Source organism: Oncorhynchus keta, chromosome 31, assembly GCF_023373465.1.
Source record: "Oncorhynchus keta strain PuntledgeMale-10-30-2019 chromosome 31, Oket_V2, whole genome shotgun sequence".
NCBI lineage: Eukaryota > Metazoa > Chordata > Actinopteri > Salmoniformes > Salmonidae > Oncorhynchus > Oncorhynchus keta.
The window spans coordinates 13041683-13066878 of NC_068451.1; the positions used below are offsets into that span (position 1 = coordinate 13041683).

A 25196-nucleotide genomic window follows, 5' to 3' on the forward strand; every position below is an offset into this window, starting at 1 on the left:
GGCAATCGTGGCGTTAACTCAACATAGCCCTACTTAGAATCTTAAAGTACCACGTCACTAATGGAATTCTCTACTCTCATTGTCCTACATCACTGCACCGAAGGAATAGAGTTGCACAGGAATGATGATGTCATGAGTTGGGAGACAATGGCTTTTCCTGTTGCTTCCCACCCAGTCCTAAACACACATTAGCTTCAAGGGCCAATGGTTTTTCCTGATCACATGACCTTGCTGACCATGTCGTGATCTCCTGACCCTGTACCACAAAGTCAAGAGGTAGTTGCTGTCATGCTGTTCGGTTATCCACTGAGTAGACATCAATGGAGTTCATGAACCTTTGGCATTGACTTCAACTTTGTTCTTGTCTTAATCTGCTTCCAGTAAATCCTGACCACCATGTCATGAGTTCAGCTCTCTCCATGTGATTTATCATACTATATCAACCACCTAGTCTCAAACTTGGCTGGCTCCACTACTTTAGGCTAACCACCAAGTTACCAGCACATAGCTGGAAACACCCCAGGGTCCCATTTCAAGATGTTGTTAAAGGAAATTTGTTCTCAAGCACTTTAACTTGCCAAATACAGGTTGAGTAAATACTCTAATATTTTGAACAAAAAATGTCAAGAGCTAGACTGAAACCGCCATTGCCTCTTCTGCTCTCCCCGTGACCAAAACGATTCAAGTAAGAGAAGAAAGAGGGGGATAGGAGGAGAAAGATGGAGAGAAAGGGAGGAATGGAATGGTGAGGGAAGACTGGAATGTTGGGACATGTCATCACGGTGGTCCATTCCTGGGTGCACAGGGACCTCCTGGAGAGACAGGCTTCCTGGAAAAGCCGGGCATTTTCCAAAAGTTTTGCCCACAAAAGGGATGTATGAATCAAAGGATTCCTTCATCTGTTTGCTGACATTTTATGTTACTGTCTGTTTTGGGTAGCTGGTTTCGGTTAGCATTTTGAATGACCATTGAGTGTTCCCTAAACAGAGAAACACATTGTAAATTTTGTCTCTAGAGCAGTGGGGCGGGAGATGGTGAAATGTGTTCTCATCGACAGTGGGCGCTGTGGTTTTGAGTTAAGAAGAAATCACCCAGGCTTCATTTTTAGTTGTTTTTCCTCCGTAAACATTACAGCAGGGTTGATGACAGACGTGTTCCTCCGCAAAGCTGTAGAACACATGTTTAAACCATAGATTTACATCAAACAGATTTGTCACTTTTTCCTATGCATATTGTATTATATTTATCCATTCACAACTTGTGCATGAAGCAGCAGTTGCCCCCAGAATACAAATTTAGGGCCAAGTTTGACTACCCCCCCAATCCAGACCTTTACCATTAGGATATACTTCATTATACAGTGCCTTGCGAAAGTATTCGCCCCCCTTGAACTTTGCGACCTTTTGCCACATTTCAGGCTTCAAACATAAAGGTATAAAACTGTATTTTTTGTGAAGAATCAACAACAAGTGGGACACAATCATGAAGTGGAACGACATTTATTGGATATTTCAAACTTTTTTAACAAATCAAAAACTGAAAAATTGGGCGTGCAAAATTATTCAGCCCCTTTACTTTCAGTGCAGCATACTCTCTCCAGTTCAGTGAGAATCTCTGAATGATCCAATGTTGACCTAAATGACTAATGATGATAAATACAATCCACCTGTGTGTAATCAAGTCTCCGTATAAATGCACCTGCACTGTGATAGTCTCAGAGGTCCGTTAAAAGCGCAGAGAGCATCATGAAGAACAAGGAACACACCAGGCAGGTCCGAGATACTGCTGTGAAGAAGTTTAAAGCCGGATTTGGATACAAAAAGATTTCCCAAGCTTTAAACATCCCAAGGAGCACTGTGCAAGCGATAATATTGAAATGGAAGGAGTATCAGACCACTGCAAATCTACCAAGACCTGGCCGTCCCTCTAAGCTCATACAAGGAGAAGACTGATCAGAGATGCAGCCAAGAGGCCCATGATCACTCTGGATGAACTGCAGAGATCTACAGCTGAGGTGGGACACTCTGTCCATAGGACAACAATCAGTCGTATATTGCACAAATCTGGCCTTTATGGAAGAGTGGCAAGAAGAAAGCCATTTCTTAAAGATATCCATAAAAAGTGTTGTTTAAAGTTTGCCACAAGCCACCTGAGAGACACACCAAACATGTGGAAGAAGGTGCTCTGGTCAGATGAAACCAAAATTGAACTTTTTGGCAACAATGCAAAACGTTATGTTTGGCGTAAAAGCAACACAGGCCATCACCCTGAACACACCATCCCCACTGTCAAACATGGTGGTGGCAGCATCATGGTTTGGGCCTGCTTTTCTTCAGCAGGGACAGGGAAGATGGTTAAAATTGATGGGAAGATGGATGGAGCCAAATACAGGATACAGGACCATTCTGGAAGAATCTGCAAAAGACCTGAGACTGGGACGGAGATTTGTCTTCCAACAAGACAATGATCCAAAACATAAAGCAAAATCTACAATGGAATGGTTCAAAAATAAACATATCCAGGTGTTAGAATGGCCAAGTCAAAGTCCAGACCTGAATCCAATCGAGAATCTGTGGAAAGAACTGAAAACTGCTGTTCACAAATGCTCTCCATCCAACCTCACTGAGCTCAAGCTGTTTTGCAAGGAGGAATGGGAAAAAATTTCAGTCTCTCGATGTGCAAAACTGATAGAGACATACCCCAAGCGACTTACAGCTGTAATCGCAGCAAAAGGTGGCGCTACAAAGTATTAACTTAAGGGGGCTGAATAATTTTGCACGCCCAATTTTTCTGTTTTTGATTTGTTAAAAAAGTTTGAAATATCCACTAAATGTAGTTCCACTTCATGATTGTGTCCCACTTGTTGTTGATTCTTCACAAACAAATACAGTTTTATATCTTTTTGTTTGAAGCCTGAAATGTGGCAAAAGGTCTCTAAGTTCAAGGGGGCCGAATACTTTCGCAAGGCACTGTATCTATACTGATATACTCTTATGTCAGTATTGTCCTGTATGTTTTCATTGGTGATTTTGGGCATCTGTTCTTCGCAGTAATTGAATTAACTTCTCTGCAGGAGTTCAGATCTGCTTCATCTGGCTCTGCTGCACCCCAGACAACTGTCTGTGTACTCCGTCTCAGGTAATACCACACATTTCAACATTGGCTGTAATATGCATGTCACACCACATTGATGGACTACTACAGACTGAAATATGTTCCGTGATTCATCTGATACCATTGAGGAGTTTATCACATTTAGCACATCGTCCCCACAGTGACGGTATGACCTGTACATATCCCAACCAAAAGTAATGGATTACAGGCAACAGCCGCACTGAGCTATAGGCCAGGGCTGCCGCTTTCAAGGTGCGGGACACTAATCCGGACACGTATATAAGAAATCACGTTACGACCTCTGACGATCAATCAAACAAGCAATGAATCAAAACAGGACTAAGATCGACTCCTACTACGCCGGCTGTGACGCTCGTCGGATGTGGCAGGGCTTGCAAACTATCACGGATTACAAAGGGAAAACCCAACTGCGAGCTGCCCAGTGGCACGAGCCTACCAGACAAGCTAAATGCCTTCTATGCTCACTTCGAGGAAAACAACACTGAACCATGCATAAGATCAGCAGCAGTTCTGGACAACTGTGTGATCTGGCACTCCTTAGCCGATGTGAGTAGGACCTTTAAACAGGTTACCATTCATAAGGCCGCGGGGTCAGACAGATTACCAGGACGCGTACTCAGAGCATGCGCTGACAAGCTGGCGGGTGTTTTCACTGACATTTTCAACCTTTCCCTGACCCAGTGTGTAACACCTACATGTTTCAAGCAGACCAACATAGTCCCTGTGCCCAAGAATGCCAAGGTAACCTGTCTAAATGACTGTGTCCCCATAGCAATCACATCTGTAGCCATGAAATGCTTGGAAAGGTCATGGCTCACATCAACACCATTATCCCAGAAACCCTAGACCCACTCCAATTTGCATACCGCCCCAATAGATCCACAGATGACGCAATCTCTATTGCACTACACACTGCCCTCTCCCACCTGGACAACAGGAACTCAGAGTTCAACACTATAGTTATATAGATATATTTTTTAAATGCCTTCCTAACCATCTTAAATAAACATGCCCCATTCAAGAAATTTAGAACCTGGAACAGATATAGCCCTTGGTTCTCCCCAGACATGACTGCCCTTAACCAACACAAAAACATCCTATGGCGTTCTGCATTAGCATCAAACAGCCCCTGTGATATGCAGCTGTTCAGGGAAGCTAGAAACCATTATACACAGGCAGTTAGAAAAGCCAAGGCTAGCTTTTTCAAGCAGAAATTTGCTTCCTGCAACACTAACTCAAAAAAGTTCTGGGACACTGTAAAGTAAATGGAGAATAAGAACACCTCCTCCCAGCTGCCCACTGCACTGAAGATAGGAAACACTGTCACCACTGATAAATCCACCATAATTGAGAATTTCAATAAGCATTTTTCTACGGCTGGCCATGCTTTCCTACCCCGGTCAACAGCACTGCACCCCCAACAGCAACTCACCCAAGCATTCCCCATTTCTCCTTCTCCCAAATCCGTTCAGCTGATGTTCTGAAAGAGCTGCAAAATCTGGACCCCTACAAATCAGCCGGGCGAGACAATCTGGACCCGTTCTTTCTAAAATTATCTGCCGAAATTGTTGCCACCCCTATTACTAGCCTGTTCAACCTCTCTTTCGTGTCGTCTGAGAATCCCAAAGATTGGAAAGCAGCTGCGGTCATCCCCCTCTTCAAAGGGGGGGACACTCTTGACCCAAACTGCTACAGACCTATATCTATCCTACCATGCCTTTCTAAGGTCTTCGAAAGCCAAGTCAACAAACAGATTACCGACCATTTCGAATCTCACCATACCTTCTCTGCTATGCAATCTGGTTTCAGAGCTGGTCATGGGTGCACCTCAGCCACGCTCAAGATTCTAAACGATATCTTAACCGCCATCGATAAGAAGCATTACTGTGCAGCCGTATTCATTGATCCGGCCAAGGCTTTTGACTCTGTCAATCACCACATCCTCATCGGCAGACTCGACAGCCTTGGTTTCTCAAATAATTGCCTCGCCTGGTTCACCAACTACTTCTCTGATAGAGTTCAGTGTGTCAAATCGGAGGGTCTGCTGTCCGGACCTCTGGCAGTCTCTATGGGGGTGCCACAGGGTTCAATTCTTGGACCGACTCTCTTCTCTGTATACATCAATGAGGTCGCTCCTGCTGCTGGTGAGTCTCTGATCCACTTCTACGCAGACGACACCATTCTGTATACTTCTGGCCCTTCTTTGGACACTGTGTTAACAACCCTCAAGGCAAGCTTCAATGCCATACAACTCTCCTTCCGTGGCCTCCAATTACTCTTAAATACCAGTAAAACTAAATGCATGCTCTTCAACCGATCGCTACCTGCACCTACCCGCCTGTCCAACATCACTACTCTGGACGGCTCTGACTTAGAATACGTGGACAACTACAAATACTTAGGTGTCTGGTTAGACTGTAAACTCTCCTTCCAGACCCATATCAAACATCTCCAATCCAAAGTTAAATCTAGAATTGGCTTCCTATTTCGCAACAAAGCATCCTTCACTCATGCTGCCAAACATACCCTTGTAAAACTGACCATCCTACCAATCCTCGACTTTGGCGATGTCATTTACAAAATAGCCTCCAATACCCTACTCAACAAATTGGCTGCAGTCTATCACAGTGCAATCCGTTTTGTCACCAAAGCCCCATATACTACCCACCATTGCGACCTGTACGCTCTCGTTGGCTGGCCCTCGCTTCATATTCGTCGCCAAACCCACTGGCTCCATGTCATCTACAAGACCCTGCTAGGTAAAGTCCCCCCTTATCTCAGCTCGCTGGTCACCATAGCATCTCCCGCCTGTAGCACACGCTCCAGCAGGTATATCTCTCTACTCACCCCCAAAACCAATTCTTTCTTTGTCCGCCTCTCCTTCAAGTTCTCTGCTGCCAATGACTGGAACGAACTACAAAAATCTCTGAAACTGGAAACACTTATCTCCCTCACTAGCTTTAAGCACCAACTGTCAGAGCAGCTCACAGATTACTGCACCTGTACATAGCCCACCTATAATTTAGCCCAAACAACTACCTCTTTCCCAACTGTATTTAATTTATTTATTTATTTTGCTCCTTTGCACCCCATTATTTTTATTTCTACTTTGCACATTCTTCCATTGCAAAACTACCATTCCAGTGTTTTACTTGCTATATTGTATTTACTTTGCCACCATGGCCTTTTTTGCCTTTACCTCCCTTCTCACCTCATTTGCTCACATTGTATATAGACTTGTTTATACTGTATTATTGACTGTATGTTTGTTTTGCTCCATGTGTAACTCTGTGTCGTTGTATCTGTCGAACTGCTTTGCTTTATCTTGGCCAGGTCGCAATTGTAAATGAGAACTTATTCTCAACTTGCCTACCTGGTTAAATAAAGGTGAAATAAAACATAAATAGTGCCTTCCAAGCTCATCACTAAGCTCAGGACCTCGGGACTGAACATCTCCCTCTGCAACTGGATCCTGGACTTCCTGATTTGCCGTCGCCAAGTGGTGAGGATTGGCAACAACACATCCGCCACGCTCTTCAGATGTGCGTGGTTAGTCCCCTCCTGTACTCCCTGTTCACCCACGACTGCATGGCCACGCACAATTCCAACACCATTAAGTTTGCTGATGACACAACGGTGGTAGGCCTGATAACCGACTGCGATGAAACCGCCTATAGAGAGGTGGTCAGTCAGGACAACAACCTCTCCCTCAATGTCGGCAAGACAAAGGAGCTGATCTTGGACTATCGGACACAGTGTGCTGCGCACGTCCACTTCCACATCAATGGGACTGTAGTGGAGCGTGTCGAGAGCATCAAGTTCCTCGGTGTCCACAGGAATTAACATGGTCCAGATTAGAGGTCGACCAATTATGATCTTTCAACGCCGATACCGAGTATTGGAGGACCAAAAAAAGCCGATACCGATTAATCGGATTATTTTATTTATTTATTTTTAAATATTTGTTAAAAATATTTTAACATTTTTTTAAATGTATTTATTTATTTGTTATAATGACAATTACAACAATACTGAATGAACACTTTTATTTTTACTTAATGTAATACATCAATCAAATCAATTTAGCCTCAAATAAATAATTAAACATGTTCAATTTGGTTTAAATAATGCAAAAACAAAGTGTTGGAGAAGAAAGTAAAAGTACAATATGTGCCATGTAAAAAAGCTAACGTTTAAGTTCCTTGCTCAGAACATCTTCAATATATAGTCAATATAGTCTTCAATATTCCAAGGTAAGAAGTTTTAGGTTGAGGTTATTATAGGAATTATAGGACTATTTCTCTCTATACCATTTGTATTTCATATACCTTTGACTATTGGATGTTCTTAGAGGCACTTTAGTATTGCCAGTGTAACAGTATAGCTTCCGTCCATCTCCTCGCCCCTACCTGGGCTCGAACCAGGAACACATCGACAACAGCCACCCTTGAAGCGGCGTTACTCATCGCTCCACAAAAGCTGCGGCCCTTGCAGAGCAAGGGGAACAACTACTCCAAGTCTCAGAGCGAGTGACGTTTGAAACGCTATTAGCGAGCACCCCGCTGATTAGCTAGCCATTTCACTTCGGTTACACCAGCCTAATCTTGGGAGTTGATAGGCTTGAAGTCATAAACAGCGCAATGCTTGAAGCAGAGAAGAGCTGCTGGCAAACGCACTAAAGTGCGGTTTGAATGAATGCTTACGAGCCTGCTGCTGCCTACCACTGCTCAGTCAGACTGCTCTATCAAATATCAAATCATAGACTTAATTATAACATAATAACACACATAAATACGAGCCTTAGGTCATTAATATGGTCAAATCCGGAAACTATAATTTAAAAAATAAAACGTTTATGCTTTCAGTGGAATATGGAACCGTTCCGTATTTTATCTAACAGGTGGCATCCACAAGTCTAAATATTCCTGTTACATTGCACAACATTCAATGTTATTTCATAATTACGTAAAATTCAGGCAAATTAGTTTGCAACGAGCCAGGCGGCCCAAACTGTTGCATATACCCTGACTCTGCGTGCAATGAACGTAAGAGAAGTGACACAATTTCCCTAGTTAAATGAAATCTATGTCAGCAGGCAATATTAACTAAATATGCAGGTTTAAAAATATATACTTGTGTATTGATTTTAAAAAAGGCGTTGATGTTTATGGTTAGGTACATTCGTGCAAATATTATGCTTTTTTTGCAAATGCGCCTTTGTTAAATCATCCCCTGTTTGGCGAAGTCTTTGTTCGGAAGAAATAGTCTTCACAGTTTGCAACGAGCCAGGCTGCCCAAACTGCTGCATATACCTTCACTCTGTTGCACAGAACGCAAGAAAAGTGACACAATTTCCCTAATTAAAATAAATCTATGTCAGCAGGCAATATTAACTAAATATGCAGGTTTAAAAATATATACTTGTGTATTGATTTTAAAAAAGGCGTTGATGTTTATGGTTAGGTACACATTGGTGCAACAACAGTGCTTTTTTCACGAATGCGCTTGTTAAATCACCTGTTTGGCGAAGTAGGCTGTGATTCAATGATAAATTAACAGGCACCGCATCGATTATATGCAACGCAGGACAAGCTAGATAAACTAGTAATATCATCAACCATGTGTACTTAACTAGTGATTATGTTAAGATTGATTGTTTTTTATAAGATATGTTTAATGCTAGCTAGCACCTTATCATGGCTCCTTGCTGCACTCATACTTGCATAACAGGTAGTCAGTCTGCCACTCAGTCTCCTCGTGGAGTGCAATGTAATCTGCCATGATCGGTGTCCAAATATTCCGATTACCAATTGTTATGAAAACTTGAAATCGGCCCTAATTAGTCAGCCATTGCGATTAATCGGTCGACCTCTAGTCCAGACACACCAGCACAGTCGTGAAGAAGGCATGACAACTCCTCTTCCCATCAGGTGGCTGTGAAGATTTGGCACTGGCCCTCAGATCCTCCAAAAGTTCTATTGCTACACCATTGAGAGTATCTTGACTGGCTGCATCACAGCCTGGTGTGGCAACTGCTTGGCATCCGACCGTAAGGCGCTACAGAGGTAGTGAGTACGGCCCAGTACATCATTGGGGTCAAGCTCCTTGACATCCAAGACCTTCAGCCAACCAAGTCACAGACTGTTTGTTTTCTCTGCTATCTACCGCACTGCAAGCAGTACCGATGCACCAAGTCTGGAACCAACAGCACCCTGAACAGCTTCTAACCCCCCCAAGCCATAACACTACTAAATAGTCCGTGTAGTTATATGGTTAACTATCTGCATTACCCTCTTTGCACTAACTCTTTTGACTCATCACATATGCTGCTGCAACTGTTTACTATTTATCATGTTGCCTACCCCTACCTATATGTACATATCTACCTCAAATAACTTGTACCCCTGTAAATTGTCTCGTTACTGGTACAGTATTTATTCTTCGTGTTATTATTTTTTCTATATTTTTCTCTCTGCATTGTGGGGAAGGGCCCAACAATGCAGAGAGAGAGTAAGCATTTCAATGTTAGTCTACACCTGTTGTTTATGAAGCATGTGACCAATTTGATTTGATTTTGATTTGATACTATGGCAGTTTGCTCCCGTTAGTCTAGTTCTTTCTCTGCAGATTTAACCATAGGACATAGCAATGATATGCGACAATAAATATTAAAATATTAATATGGAGGGTGGGTCTCTCCCTCTATTTCTCTCTAACTCGCTCTACTGTCTCTCTCTCCCTCTATTACTCTCTACCTCGCTCTACTGTCTCTCTCTCCCTCTATTTCTCTCTCCGTCTATTTCTCTACCTCGTTCTGCTGTCTCTTTCCCTCTATTTCTCTCTACCTCGCTCTACTGTCTCTCTCTCCCTCTATTTCTCTCTCCCTCTATTTCTCTACCTCGTTCTACTGTCTCTCTCCCTCTATTTCTCTCTAACTCGCTCTATTGTCTCTCTCTCCCTCTATTACTCTCTACCTCGCTCTACTGTCTCTCTCTCCCTCTATTTCTCTCTCCCTCTATTTCTCTACCTCGTTCTACTCTCTCTCCCTCTATTTCTCTCTAACTCGCTCTATTGTCTCTCTCTCCCTCTATTACGCTCTACCTCGCTCTACTGTCTCTCTCTCCCTCTATTTCTCTCTCCCTCTATTTCTCTACCTCGTTCTACTCTCTCCCTCTATTTCTCTCTACCTTGCTCTACTGTCTCTCTCTCCCTCTATTTCTCTCTATATCGCTCTAATGTCTTTCTCTCCCTCTATTTCTCTCTACCTCGCTCTACTGTCTCTCTCTCTTTCTCTACCATAGGTACTGCTGGTAATGTGGAGCATGGGGTTCAGTACCAGCTCAAGCGGGTCTATGAGCACATCCTCCAGAGGACTGCTTGCAACATGACTTATGGAACCTTCGGAGGGGTCACATGTTACACATCACATGAGCAGCTCAAACACTTCACATGTAACAGATATGCATTGACAGTTTAGTCACAAACCACACACACTTAAAAAAAAAAATTGAGTTAATTCACTGCCCTTTCATTTCTAATGACCACAGAGCTATAAGTGTAGAATATGATTCATTCTGTGTGGAGGGGAACCCTTGGCGTTCTGGTGCAGGTTTATTTGGATGGCAGTGACTGGATCGTTGTGTGGATGCATGTGCACACGTGTGGGTGTATTTGTATGTGTAGTAAGTTAGGTTCTGTGTGTCCTTCAAAGGTTGTGTCAGGTCAACCACAGAAGCTCTCTTTTAGCCTGCCAGGAACACACTGCTGAAATCTGGACCAAGCCCCAGACAAGAGACAACAGGCAATTCATTAATGGGAGAGCACACTTATCCAAACACGTGCTCCCTGGAACACACACACACACACACACACACACACACACACACACACACACACACACACACACACACACACCTCAACAATATATCCCTTGTTTTATTATTGGCCTTCTCATGTCTAAAAGGGCTTCAGTTTACTGGTTTGTGTGTGCACGTGTGTGTGAGGAGACTTGGAGCTGTGTTGGTTACTGTTATAGAGGAGATGTTTAGGATGGGAGTCATTACTTTTCTTGGATGCTGCAGAGTCGAGGGCTTTCCCCTCCTTTTTTCCAAATACATATATTTCTCTTGAGGGATGATTTCTTCCCCCCATCCTCTCTCTCTCTCTCTCCCTCTGGCATTCTAACATTCCTCATTAACCCCTGAACTCTTCTTCACCTTACATTCATTTCATAGACTTCCAGCGCTTTATGGACTCCTTCATTCATGCCAGTTTCCCTTTGCGCAAACCACACACACACACTCCCATTCACTTCTCTCTCTCTCTCTCTCTCTCTCTCTCTCTCTCTCTCTCTCTCTCTCTCTCTCTCACATAATTTCTCAATTAGATCAACTTTTATTTGTCACATGTGCCGAATACAGTGCTTACTCACAAGCCCTTAAACAACAATGCAGTTGTAAGAAAATCCCTAAACAAGTAAGAGGTAAGAATAACAAATAATGAAAGAGTAGCAGTAAATAACAATCGCAGGGCTTTGTACAGGGGCAACCGGTACAGAGTCAATGTGTCAACGTGCGGGGGGCACCGGTGTCCAGGTAATTGAGGTAATTATGTACATGTTGGTAGAGTTATTAGAGTGGCTATGCATAGATAATAACAGAGTAGCAGCAGCATGGGGGGGGGGCAAATGTAAATAATCTGGGTAGCCATTTGAATAGCTATTTAGGGGTCTTATGCCTTGTGGGTAGAAGCTGTTTAGAAGCCTCTTGGACCTAGACTTGGTGCTCCGGTACCGCTTGCCGTGCGGTAACAGAGGAGAACCGTCTATGAATAGGGTGGCTTGAGTCTTTGACAATTTTTAGGGCCTTCCTCGGACAGTGCCTGGTATAGAAGTCCTGGATGGCAGGAAGCTTGGCCCCAGTGATGTACTGGGCCGTACGCACTACCCTCTGTAGTGCCTTGCGGGTCGGAAGCCGAGCAGTTGCCACACCAGGCTGTGATGCAACCCATCAGGATGCTCTCGATGGTGCAGCTGTAAAACCCATGCCAAATCAAGTCTCCTGAGGGGGAATAGGTTTTGTCTTCACGACTGTCTTGGTGTGCTTGGACCATGTAGTTTGATGGCTATGTGGAAGCCAAGGAACTTGAAGCTGTCAACCTGCTCCACTACAGCCCTGTCAATGAGAATGGGGGCCTGCTCAGTCCTCCTTTTCCTTTAGTCCACAGTCATCTCCTTTGTCTTGATCACGTTGAGGGAGAGTTTGTTGTCCTTGCACCACACGGTCAGGTCTCTGACCTCCTCCCTATAGGCTCTCATCGTTGTCGGTGATCACTCTGTTGTGTCATCAACAAACTTAATGATGGTGTTGGAGTAATGCCTGGCTGTGCAGTCATGAGTGAACAGGGAGTACAGGAGGCAACTGAGCATGCACCCCTGAGGGGCCCCTGTGTTGAGGATCAGCGTAGCGGATGTGTTGATACCTATCCTTACCACCTGGAGGTGGCCAGACATGTCCAGGATCCAGTTGCAGAGGGAGTAGTGTTAGCCCAGGATCCTTAGCTTAGTGATGAGCTTTGAGGACACTGAATAGCATTCTCACATAGGTGTTCCGTATGTCCAGGTGAGTGAGGGTAGTGTGGAGTGTAATAGAGATTGCATCATCTGTGGATCTGTTGGTGCAGTATGCAAATTGGAGTGGGTCTAGGGTTTCTGGGATAATGGTGTTGATGTGAGCCATGACCAGCCTTTCAAAGCACTTCATGGCTACAGATGTGAGTGCTATGGGTCGGTAGTCATTTAGGCAGGTTACCTTAGTGTTTTTGGGCACAGGGACTATGGTGGTCTGCTTGAAACATGTTGGTATTACACACTCAGACAGGGAGAGGTTGAAATAGTCAGTGAAGACACTTGCCAGTTGGTCAGTGCATGCTCGGAGTACACGTCCTGGTAATCCGCCTGGCCCAGCGGCCGTGTGAATGTTGACCTGTTTAAAGGTCTTATTCACATCGGCTGCGGAGAGGATGATCACACAGTCGTCTGGAACAGTTGATGCTCTCATGCATGTTTCAGTGTTACTTGCCTTGAAGCCACCTTCCGGAGACACCTGAAACCCCACCTCTTTAAGGAATACCTAGGATAGGATAATTAATCCTTCTCACCCCCCTTTAAGATTTAGATGCACTATTGTAAAGTGACTGTTCCACTGGATGTCATAAGGTGAATGCACCAATTTGTAAGTCGCTCTGGATAAGAGCGTCTGCTAAATGACTTAAATGTAATGTTAAATGTAAGCGAGCATAGAAGTTATTTATCTTGTATGGTAGACTCGTGTCACTGGGCAGCTCTCGGCTGTGCTTCCCTTTGTACTCTATAATAGTTTGCAAGCCCTGCCATATCCGACGAGCGTCGTAGCCGGTGTAGTACAATTCAATCTTAGTCCTGTATTGACGCTTTGCCTGTTTGATTGTTCATCGGAGGACAAGGATTTCTTATAAGCTTCCGGGTTAGATTCCCGCTCCTTGAAAGCAGCAGCTCTACCCTTTAGCTCAGTGTGGATGTTGCCTGCAATCTTCTGGTTTGGGGTATGTAGGTACAGTCACTGTGGGGATGACATCCTCGATGCACTTATTGATAAAGCCAGTGACTGATGTGGTGTACTCCTCAATGCCATCGGAAGAATCCCGGGAACATTTTCTGGTTTGTGCTAGCAAAACAGTCCTGTAGTTTAGCATCTGCTTCATCTGACCACTTTCATATAGTGGTCACTGGTGCTTCCTGCTTTAATTTTTTGCTTGCTAACAGGAATCAAGAGGATAGAGTTATGGTAAGATGGAGGCCGAGGGAGAGCTTTGTACGAGTCTCTGTGTGTTGATTGAAGGTTATCTAGATTTTCTTCCCTCTGGTTGTGCATTTAACATGCTGATAGAAATTAGATAAAACTAATTTAAGTTTCCCTGCATTAAAGTCCCCGGCCACTAGGAGTGCTGCCTCGGGATGAGTGTTTTCCTGTTTGCTTATGGCGGAATACAGCTCATTGAGTGCGGTTTTAGTGCCAGCCTTGGTCTGTGGTGGTATGTACGAAAAATACAGATTGTGTGGTCTACAGCTTATCATGAGATACTCTACCTCAGGCGAGCAAAACCCTGAGACTTCCTTAGATATCGTGCCCCAGCTATTGTTTACAAATATGCATAGGCCCTCGCCCCGTGTCTTACCAGAGGCTGCTGTCCTGCCGATGGAGTGTATAACCCGCAAGCTTGTATGATCTTAATGTCGTCGTTTAGCCACGACTCGGTAAAACATAAGATATTACAGTTTTTAATGTCCCGTTAGGATATACGTGCTTTCAGTTCGTCCCATTTATTTTCCAGCGATTGAACGTTAGCTAGAAGAACGGAAGGAAAGGGCAGATTAGCCACTCTTCACCTGATCCTCACAAGGCATCCTGATCTCTTTCCGCGAATCCCACGTTTCCTTTTCCAGCGAATCACAGGGATCTAGACCTGGTCGGTTGTCTGTAGCATTTCCCTCACGTCCGACTTATTGAAGAAAAATTTGAAGTGAGTTATCCCAGTTCTGATGTCCTGAGGCTCTTTTCGGTCATAAGAGACGGTAGCAGCAGCATTATTGTCCTCCCTTTCCATTTCTCTCCTTCTCTTTCTTACTCTCTGAGTCTCTCTCTCTCTCTCTCACACACACTCTCAGTATAGTCGTGTCCCTCTCCTGTTAGTGTAGGGAGAGAGAGAGAGTGGATTACAATGAGGTTCCTATAAATAAGAGGATCCTGCTCCAGGGTTACACTACCACACACCACCACCAGGGAGCAGCACAGCCTGTGGAATCGGCTCCTACACACCACCGTACACACTTGTCATCTGAGTGAGTGTATTCATCTGAAATGAGTGTGTGTAGGAGCTTGCTCTAAATGTGAGCACCCATAATAGTTTCTGACCATGGAATGACTGTAGGCGCTGTAATAGCGGTGTTGTAGTAATACCGCCCTAATGGCTAGGCTGGGTTTGGGTCAGAATCGGGCCACACACACTCACAAACAGCGTAGGCCATTCTAAGCAGCACCTGGCCCACACTCCACCCAGAACCCAGGCCCAAAGAACCACTGCACTGCTCTGCTCTGTCCTGCCAGCCTCTGTGCTTTGTCCTTGGGCTCAACCTGTGTAACAGCATGTTCTATTAATGCTATTAGTAGGGCTGGTTTCCTCTGTATGTCTCTGCTAAGGGTAGACGTGCTGGAATAATGTTTAAAAGAGCTAGAAGAGCGTTTTTTAATATATTTAGTATGGGCGTAGACAAACTCACAAGCGTGAGAGAAGACACACACATACATGCACACACACCATACGTGTGATACACTCACACACACAGGGCGAGGTAATTGTGTGAGTGGCCTTGTCCTTGGGTGTTTTACTGACCTCCCACCCTGAGCCCAGTTCACCAAAGGGGGATGACCAGAATAGCTGGTGAAGCACACACCCACACGTGTTTATTATTGTGTATGTGTGTATCTGCTCTGCAGGTGGTACTCCCTGACCCCTCGTTGATGTGTGTGATTTTTAATAGTGTGTAGAGGCCTAATTATAGTTCTCTGCTCTCACAGCCACTCTGTATTATGGCTCTTTGTGTGTGTGTGTGTGTGTGTGTACTCAGCCATCTCAGATTTTCTCTGCCATAAAACTCAGTGGGCCATTCCAAGCACTCCACACACAAACGCAGACCTAAAGCTGTGTAAGGCTGCTGTGAACAGGCCTGCTCAGGTCGAGAGGTGTTAATGGACATATCAAATTCAGCAGGAGACAAATGAGCAGAGCAGCTAACCCACCACTACAACACAACATAGCAGAGCAGCTAACCCACCACTACAACACAACATAGCAGAGCAGCTAACCCACCACTACAACACAACATAGCAGAGCAGCTAACCCACTACTACAACATAGCAGAGCAGCTAACCCACTACTATAACACAACATAGCAGAGCAGCTAACCCACCACTACAACACAACATAGCAGAGCAGCTAACCCACTACTACAACATAGCAGAGCAGCTAACCCACTACTATAACACAACATAGCAGAGCAGCTACCCCACCACTACAACACAACATAGCAGAGCAGCTAACCCACTACTTCAACACAACATAGCAGAGCAGCTAACCCACTACTACAACATAGCAGAGCAGCTAACCCACTACTACAACATAGCAGAGCATCTAACCCACTACTACAACATAGCAGAGCAGCTAACCCACCACCACAACATAGCAGAGCAGCTAACACACCACTACAACATAGCAGAGCAGCGAACACACAACTACAACATAGCAGAGCAGCTAACCCACTACTACAACATAGCAGAGCAGCTAACCCACTACTACAACACAACAAAGCAGAGCAGCTAACCCACTACTACAACATAGCAGAACAGCTAACCCACTACTACAACATAGCAGAGCAGTTAACCCACTACTACAACATAGCAGAGCAGCTAACCCACTACTACAACATAGCAGAGCAGCTAACACACCACTACAACATAGCAGAGCAGTTAACCTACTACTACAACATAGCAGAGCAGCTGGCCCACTACTACAACATAGCAGAGCAGCTAACCCACTACTACAACATAGCAGAGCAGCTAATCCACTACTACAACACAGCATAGCAGAGCAGCTAACCCACTACTACAACACAACATAGCAGAGCAGCTAACCCACTACTACAACATAGCAGAGCAGCTAACCCACTTCTACAACATAGCAGAGCAGTTAACCCACTACTACAACATAGCAGAGCAGCTAACCCACCACCACAACATAGCAGAGCAGCTAACACACCACTACAACATAGCAGAGCAGCTAACACACTACTACAACATAGCAGAGCAGCTAACCCACTAATACAACATAGCAGAGCAGCTAACCCACTACTACAACATAGCAGAGCAGCTAACCCACCACCACAACATAGCAGAGCAGCTAACACACTACTACAACACAACATAGCAGAGCAGTTAACCCACTACTAAAACATAGCAGAGCAGCTAACCCACTACTACAACACAATTTAGCCGGGCAGTTAATCCACTACTACAACATAGCAGAGCAGCAAACCCACTACTACAACACAGCAGAGCAGCTAACCCACTACTACAACATAGCAGAGCAGCTAACCCACTACTACAACATAGCAGAGCAGCTAACCCACTACTACAACATAGCAGAGCAGCTAACCCACTACTACAACATAGCAGAGCAGCTAACCCACTACTACAACATAGCAGAGCAGCTAACCCACCACCACAACATAGCAGAGCAGCTAACCCACTACTACAACATAGCAGAACAGCTAACCCACTGCTACAACATAGCAGAGCAGCTAACCCACCACCACAACATAGCAGAGCAGCTAACCCACTACTACAACATAGCAGAGCAGCTAACCCACTACTACAACATAGCAGAGCAGCTAACCCACGTCTACGACATAGCAGAGCAGCTAACCCACTACTACAACACAACTTAGCAGAGCAGTTAACCCACTACTACAACATAGCAGAGCAGCAAACCCACTACTACAACATAGCAGAGCAGCTAACCCACTACTACAACATAGCAGAGCAGCTAACCCACCACCACAACATAGCAGAGCAGCTAACCCACTATTACAACATAGCAGAGCAGCTAACCCACTACTACAACACAACTTAGCCGAGCAGTTAACCCACTAATACAACATAGCAGAGCAGATAACCCACTTCTACAACATAGCAGAGCAGCTAACCCACTACTACAACACAACTTAGCAGAGCAGTTAACCCACTACTACAACATAGCAGAGCAGCAAACCCACTACTACAACATAGCAGAGCAGCTAACCCACTACCACAACATAGCAGAGCAGCTAACCCACTATTACAACATAGCAGAGCAGCTAACCCACTACTACAACACAACTTAGCCGAGCAGTTAACCCACTACTACAACATAGCAGAGCAGATAACCCACTTCTACAACATAGCAGAGCAGCTAACCCACTACTACAACACAACTTAGCAGAGCAGTTAACCCACTACTACAACATAGCAGAGCAGCTAACCCACTACTACGACACAACTTAGCAGAGCAGTTAACCCACTACTACAACATAGCAGAGCAGCTAACCCACTACTACAACACAACTTAGCAGAGCAGTTAACCCACTACTACAACATAGCAGAGCAGCTAACCCACTACTACAACATAGCAGAGCAGGTAACACACCACTACAACATAGCAGAGCAGCTAACCCACCACAACATAGCAGAGCAGCTAACCCACTACTAAAACATAGCAGAGCAGCTAACCCACTACTACAACATAGCAGAGCAGCTAACCCACTACTACAACTCAACATAGCAGAGCAGCTAACCCACTACTACAACATAGCAGAGCAGCTAACCCACCACCACAGCATAGCGGAGCCGCCCCAACAAATCAAGCAGAACTGTAGGCTGCATACATTTTTCCACAGCACGTATACCATTCTACAAGTGATTTAGTCCGGCAGCAATCAGGTCTATGTTCTGTCATTGTGTGTACTTTTCTGTGATACCAGTATGATTCCACCAGGTTGTCATGCGTTAATGTCCTAAACCTATGTGTTGAATGAACCTTTATTCAATGCTCATGTAACGTTTGTCTTTTATTCTCTCCCCTCAGACCACCACTCTCTGTGTATCCAGTCCATGGATGGCATGCTGATGTTCTTTGAGCAGGAGAGTTACTCATTTGGCCGTTTCCTCCCTGGCTTCCTCCTGCCTGGTCCTCTGTGTTACTGCTCCCGCACTGACACCTTCCTCACTGTATCCTCAGCATGACAGGTGGAGAGCTACAGGTACACACACTGCAAAAAAACACACATACACACACTCTGCAAAACATACACATACTCTGCAAAACACACACATGTTCTGCAAAGCACGCACACACGTACACACACACCCTCCTCAGGGGAAAGTAAATGAATGAAAAAGTGAGTGAGTGAAGAAGTGTACTCTTCGCCTCTGAAGGCTGTCTGCCTGCCTGCTACTCCGCACTATATCTTTAAATACATCTGTGGTGCAGCAGACGGGAGGCCATTTTCTAGTCCTCCGAACGCCACAAACCACTGCACCATCTTTAAATAATAGGGGAGGGTGTTCTGTGTGTGTGTTTGCTTGTCTCTGCATGTGTGCGCCTCCATCTGTGTGTGTGTGTGTGTGTGTGTGTGTGTGTGTGTGTGTGTGTGTGTGTGTGTGTGTGTGTGTGTGTGTGTGTGTGTGTGTGTGTGTGTGTGTGTGTGTAAATAGGGGATACTGCAGATGGCAGATTGGGTGTATCGGGCCCTATTGCCACAGCTGAGTCTGGTTATTCTCGGTGCTAAGTTAACATTTTCACATCCTAATGAAATTTCCACTCATTGATCGCCACAGCTCCCCATGTAAGCCCTGTCTTTATTTTCCTCTGCTTTGGCCGATCATCGCACCTCCACAATAATCACAGTTACCTTCCTCTACAAACACACACTGGGATTTTGCCTTTTTAACGCTCCTGCTAAAACCGGACAGAAATTGGGGAAAGCCCGAAGAGTGTGTGTGTTTCGGTGTGTGAAACCCGGCCTTCCAGCTGTTTGTTATCCAAGATTTCTCCGATTATCAAGAGCTTCCCCAGACGAGATATCACTGCGGAAACGCTGACCCCCCCCCCTGTTTCCCCCTTCCCCTCCTCCCTCTCTTCAATTCTCAGACTGTATATATGAATTCTAATAAAAATAATTCTGCCCAGGATGAAGTGCTCTGTCCCCAGTTAACTCTTGGTTGTCTAGACTTGGTCTCTGTGGCTAGAATCCCACTTTCTGATCAAATCTACAATCAAAAGTTATGAAAACTGTAGATACGAAGAGAACTACATTTTGGTAATGAAAATCCTGCATGCTAGTTAGAAATAGCCAGCCTTGCTCTGAGTGTCATGTACTGCATAATATCAGTCAGCTAGGGAACTGTTCCACTCCCTCGGTTTGTTTAGCCAGTAATGTTGATTTTCTCTCCGCTTGAGGGTTAATGAATGTGATTTTGTGTTTGTGTATCAGGGCAGTATTGGGTAGATATCCTCTTTCATATAAATGACTGGGCTGTTTCCTCTGGCTGTAGACGTCCCACGCTGGCTGCTGAGTGACACACACACTCACCCTGTGTCTCTCTGGGCTGTCTGAGACACGGAGAGACTCTATCCAACCTGAAGCGGTTGACTGGGTTTGTGTGGGTTGAACTGGTTAAAGGTGAGGCTCGTGGGATGTGTGTACACATGATCATACATTTCATACACACAACCGTGCATGCATATTATGCACATATTTATACTCATGTAAACACACACACACACACACACACACACACACACACACACACACACACACACACACACACACACACACACACACACACACACACCCTCCCTGCTCCGCTGGGCTGGCCTGAGCTGTGGAACTCTGAATGTGTGTGTGCTCACCATTTATAACCAGTGTGCATGCTGGTGAATCATTTCTTCAAGGTTTGCACTCTATCATCGCTCATGCACTCGCCACACACACACTCTTTGTGATTCTATGTGTTAGGTCTCATTCACACTAGCTCATTTACCAACATACCTGACCATAGTACTTTGCCCTTAAAAGGCCTTGGCTAGATGGTGCCAAACTCTCCCATCCATTTAGGATTGAGGCCTTCAGATTTTTTATAGCTTATCAAAAATAATGTATGAATGCAAACCAAAGTGCACTTATTCGATGTGCATTTGTCAGGAGTGTACTCTATTTGAATCACTCTGCAACTAGTAACGGCAAAATAGGTCCCGGTTCCTCTTCCTCCACCTTCCCATTGGCACTGCTTGCTGTTGTCTTTGGACATGTTCATCCCTTTATTCTTTTCTCAAGAGAGCAAGAGAGAAAAATACTTTCTCCCTGACAGAGCAAATAGTCTCCTGTCATTTCCAGCTCCATAAACATCATGGCTTAGCAGGTTCTGATTCCCCTTCACATAATTATCTGATTCTTAGCAGCTTTTCCTTCTCCCTCCCGAGGGGTCAGGTGACTGAGCGTGTGTGAGATGTCTGTAGCTACTATAGCCAGTTCCAGCTTTTTACTGGAAATCAGATTGTATTAATGCCATACTGCTAGACTACTGTAGACTGACTCCAGATCAGTGTCATGATACTGCTATTAATAAAGCCATTGTTTGAGAACGTTAAAGCATGATGCTAGCAAACTAGCGTACCTGAATAATGGTTTGTGGCAGAAACTTTAGTTGTCATAACACAGATGGATGTCTGTTATGACAGTGGGGCTTCTGACAGAAGGTCCAGCTGAAGTGTTTCTGAAGTGTTACCACTGAGAACATTGTGTGTCTAAACTGAAGTGTTACCACTGAGAACATTGTGTTTGTCTAAACTGAAGTGTTACCACTGAGAACATTGTGTTTGTCTAAACTGAAGTGTTACCACTGAGAACATTGTGTTTGTCTAAACTGAAGTGTTACCACTGAGAACATTGTGTTTGTCTAAACTGAAGTGTTACCACTGAGAACATTGTGTTTGTCTAAACTGAAGTGTTACTGAGAACATTGTGTTTGTCTAAACTGAAGTGTTACCACTGAGAACATTGTGTTTGTCTAAACGGAAGTGTTACCACTGAGAACATTGTGTGTCTAAACTGAAGTGTTACCACTGAGAACATTGTGTTTGTCTAAACTGAAGTGTTACCACTGAGAACATTGTGTTTGTCTAAACTGAAGTGTTACCACTGAGAACATTGTGTTTGTCTAAACTGAAGTGTTACCACTGAGAACATTGTGTTTGTCTAAACTGAAGTGTTACCACTGAGAACATTGTGTTTGTCTAAACTGAAGTGTTACCACTGAGAACATTGTGTTTGTCTAAAATGAAGTGTAACCACTGAGAACATTGTGTTTGTCTAAACTGAAGTGTTACCACTGAGAACATTGTGTTTGTCTAAACTGAAGTGTTACCACTGAGAACATTGTGTGTCTAAACTGAAGTGTTACCACTGAGAACATTGTGTTTGTCTAAACTGAAGTGTTACCACTGAGAACATTGTGTTTGTCTAAACTGAAGTGTTACCACTGAGAACATTGTGTGTGTCTAAACTGAAGTGTTACCACTGAGAACATTGTGTGTCTAAACTGAAGTGTTACCACTGAGAACATTGTGTTTGTCTAAACTGAAGTGTTACCACTGAGAACATTGTGTTTGTCTAAACTGAAGTGTTACCACTGAGAACATTGTGTTTGTCCAAACTGAAGTGTTACCACTGAGAACATTGTGTTTGTCTAAACTGAAGTGTTACCACTGAGAACATTGTGTTTGTCTAAACTGAAGTGTTACCACTAAGAACATTGTGTTTGTCTAAACTGAAGTGTTACCACTGAGAACATTGTGTTTGTCTAAACGGAAGTGTTACCACTGAGAACATTGTGTTTGTCTAAACTGAAGTGTTACCACTGAGAACATTGTGTTTGTCTAAACTGAAGTGTTACCACTGAGAACATTGTGTTTGTCTAAACTGAAGTGTTACCACTGAGAACATTGTGTTTGTCTAAACTGAAGTGTTACCACTGAGAACATTGTGTTTGTCTAAACTGAAGTGTTACCACTGAGAACATTGTGTGTCTAAACTGAAGTGTTACCACTGAGAACATTGTGTTTGTCTAAACTGAAGTGTTACCACTGAGAACATTGTGTTTGTCTAAACTGAAGTGTTACCACTTTGTCTAAACTGAAGTGTTACCACTGAGAACATTGTGTATCTAAAGTGAAGTGTTCCTAGCCCAGGTATGAGATGTTGGCGGTGGCCACGGACGCAGAGACCAGACAGGATGCTGAGCAGCATAGCAAAACTGCAGGGAAGAGACTGACGGTGAGAAGAGAAGTTTGTGTGTCTGTTTCCCCCTCAGGCTGACTGGACCCTGGTCCTGGGGGAGCAGGCCTTGGACCTCAGTGTCCCCTCATTCTCTCCGTCCTCGTCCTCCATCTTTGTTTGCGGCGAGAGGAATCTATACTTTCTCAAAAACAACAGACATATCCTCTTCATGAAGAAACTGGAGTACAACACCAGCTGCTTCCTCCCCTACTCCTCAGGTAATGCTAGAGCCCTTGTGCTTCCTCCCCTGTCCCTCAGGTAATGGTACAGCCCTAGCTGCTTCCTCACATAACATACTGTTTTACTGCTTGATATCATTAGCTTATTTATTGCTTGATATCAGACACATTATTTGTAGGGCATATTGTATGACATAGCAGATATCCATCCTCCATATAATTGATGAATATTATTGCTGACTCTTCTATCCAGTCTTTGTTTTAGGTCTGTCATGTGGATACTGATCTAACAAATATGTCTAGTGGTGATAAGACGTTCCCCATGCCTGTCCAGTGTGCGTGTCGGTAGCAGAATGAGTGTTTGTCTGTGAGCTCAGGTTCATCTGATAGGGAGTCTCGGCTCCTGGGTTGGGTTTAATGAGGGACCGGAGTACAGCTCTACACAGTGCATCTGTCTGTCCTGACTGACTCCCAACATACCACTCCAACCAGAGGAAGTAGGAAATGTCACAGAGCAAGGCACGCTCTAATCGGATCCATATTTAGCATATGTAGCACCTCGAACATGCAACACACAGCACCGTCACCTGCATAAGCACACGCACATGCACACACACAGCATGTTCTACTGGCGGAATGCCCTGTGGATCAGGGGTCTGCGTGTTCCATGTTAATCCCACTATCGCAGGGCCCACTAATGGGTTCCAGCCAACACACCTCTCTCCAGCTGAGCTCAATTACAGGTAACTGCCAAAATAAAGGAAACACTAACATAAGTGTATTAGTAGGGCGTTGGGGCCACCATGAGCCGAACAGAACCGCTTGAATGCACCTTGGTATAGATTCTACAAGTGTCTGGAAATCTGTTGGAGGGATGCGACACCATTCTTCCACAAGACATTCCATCATTTGGTGTTTTGTTGATGGTGATGGAAAACGCAGTCTCAAGTGGTGCGCCAGAATCGCCCATAAGTGTTCAGTTGGGTTGAGATCTGGTGACTGAGAGATATACACATACACACCCTTTAAATCCCCTATGCTCCTTTAAGACCCCTCTTTCAAAGTCACTTAGATCTCTTCTAGCCATGGTAGCCAAAATAATGGGCAACTGTACATTTTTTTATACATGACCCTAGGCATGATGGGATGTTCATCTCTTAATTAACTCAGGAACCACACCTGTGTTGAAGTGCCTGCTTTCAATATACTTTGTATCCCTCCTTTACTCAAGTGTTTCCTTTATTTTGGCAGTTACCTGTATATACATGGAGAGGGGGATGGCAAGGGAAGGATAGCGGGAGAGAAAGGGGGAGGGAGGGAGAGAGGAGGGAAATAGGTGAGAGAAAGGAGGGAGGAAAGCAATGAGAGAGGGATGGACGAGGAAGATGGGAAGCAGAGTGTTTGAGAGAGAGATTTAAAAAAAAAAATTTAAACCAGAGGCACCTGCTATTCCTCATAGAGGTGTGTTTGACCTGTGAGCACCATTCCCTCTGGTATACACGCGCACACACACACACCACACTTCCCATTCCATTTGCATTGTTTCCTCTGTAAAGGCCAGGATCCCAGGTGACATCGATCACAGTCCTCGATAGATTTCTCTGGTTGTGTTTTCAGCAGCCACCCGGATAGTATGGCAAATGGCTTCCCGCTATTGTAATCTGCTGCGGTTTGGTTTTCAATACAGAGAGAGGGAGAGGAACTTTCCGGGCTGCTGACTTTCACATTGTTTTGGCTGGAACTTTAGCAGTTTACCGGCCCACTCTCAATATTTCACAGGTTTCCCCCTCTGGCCCTCCGCTATGCAGCTGCCTTTTTTGGCTCGCATTCTCCTTTTCTCTCTCTTCCTCGTTTCTTTGCCTCTCTCTCTTCTCTCTCTTCTCTCTCATCTCTCTTCTCTCTCTCATCCTCTGTTT

General features: G+C 44.5%; 1 pseudogene; it reads left to right on the forward strand.

Moving 5' to 3' along the window:
• LOC118364470 (protein PTHB1-like) overlaps positions 1–25196 on the forward strand; it is a 99730-nt pseudogene that overhangs the window by 8550 nt on the left and 65984 nt on the right.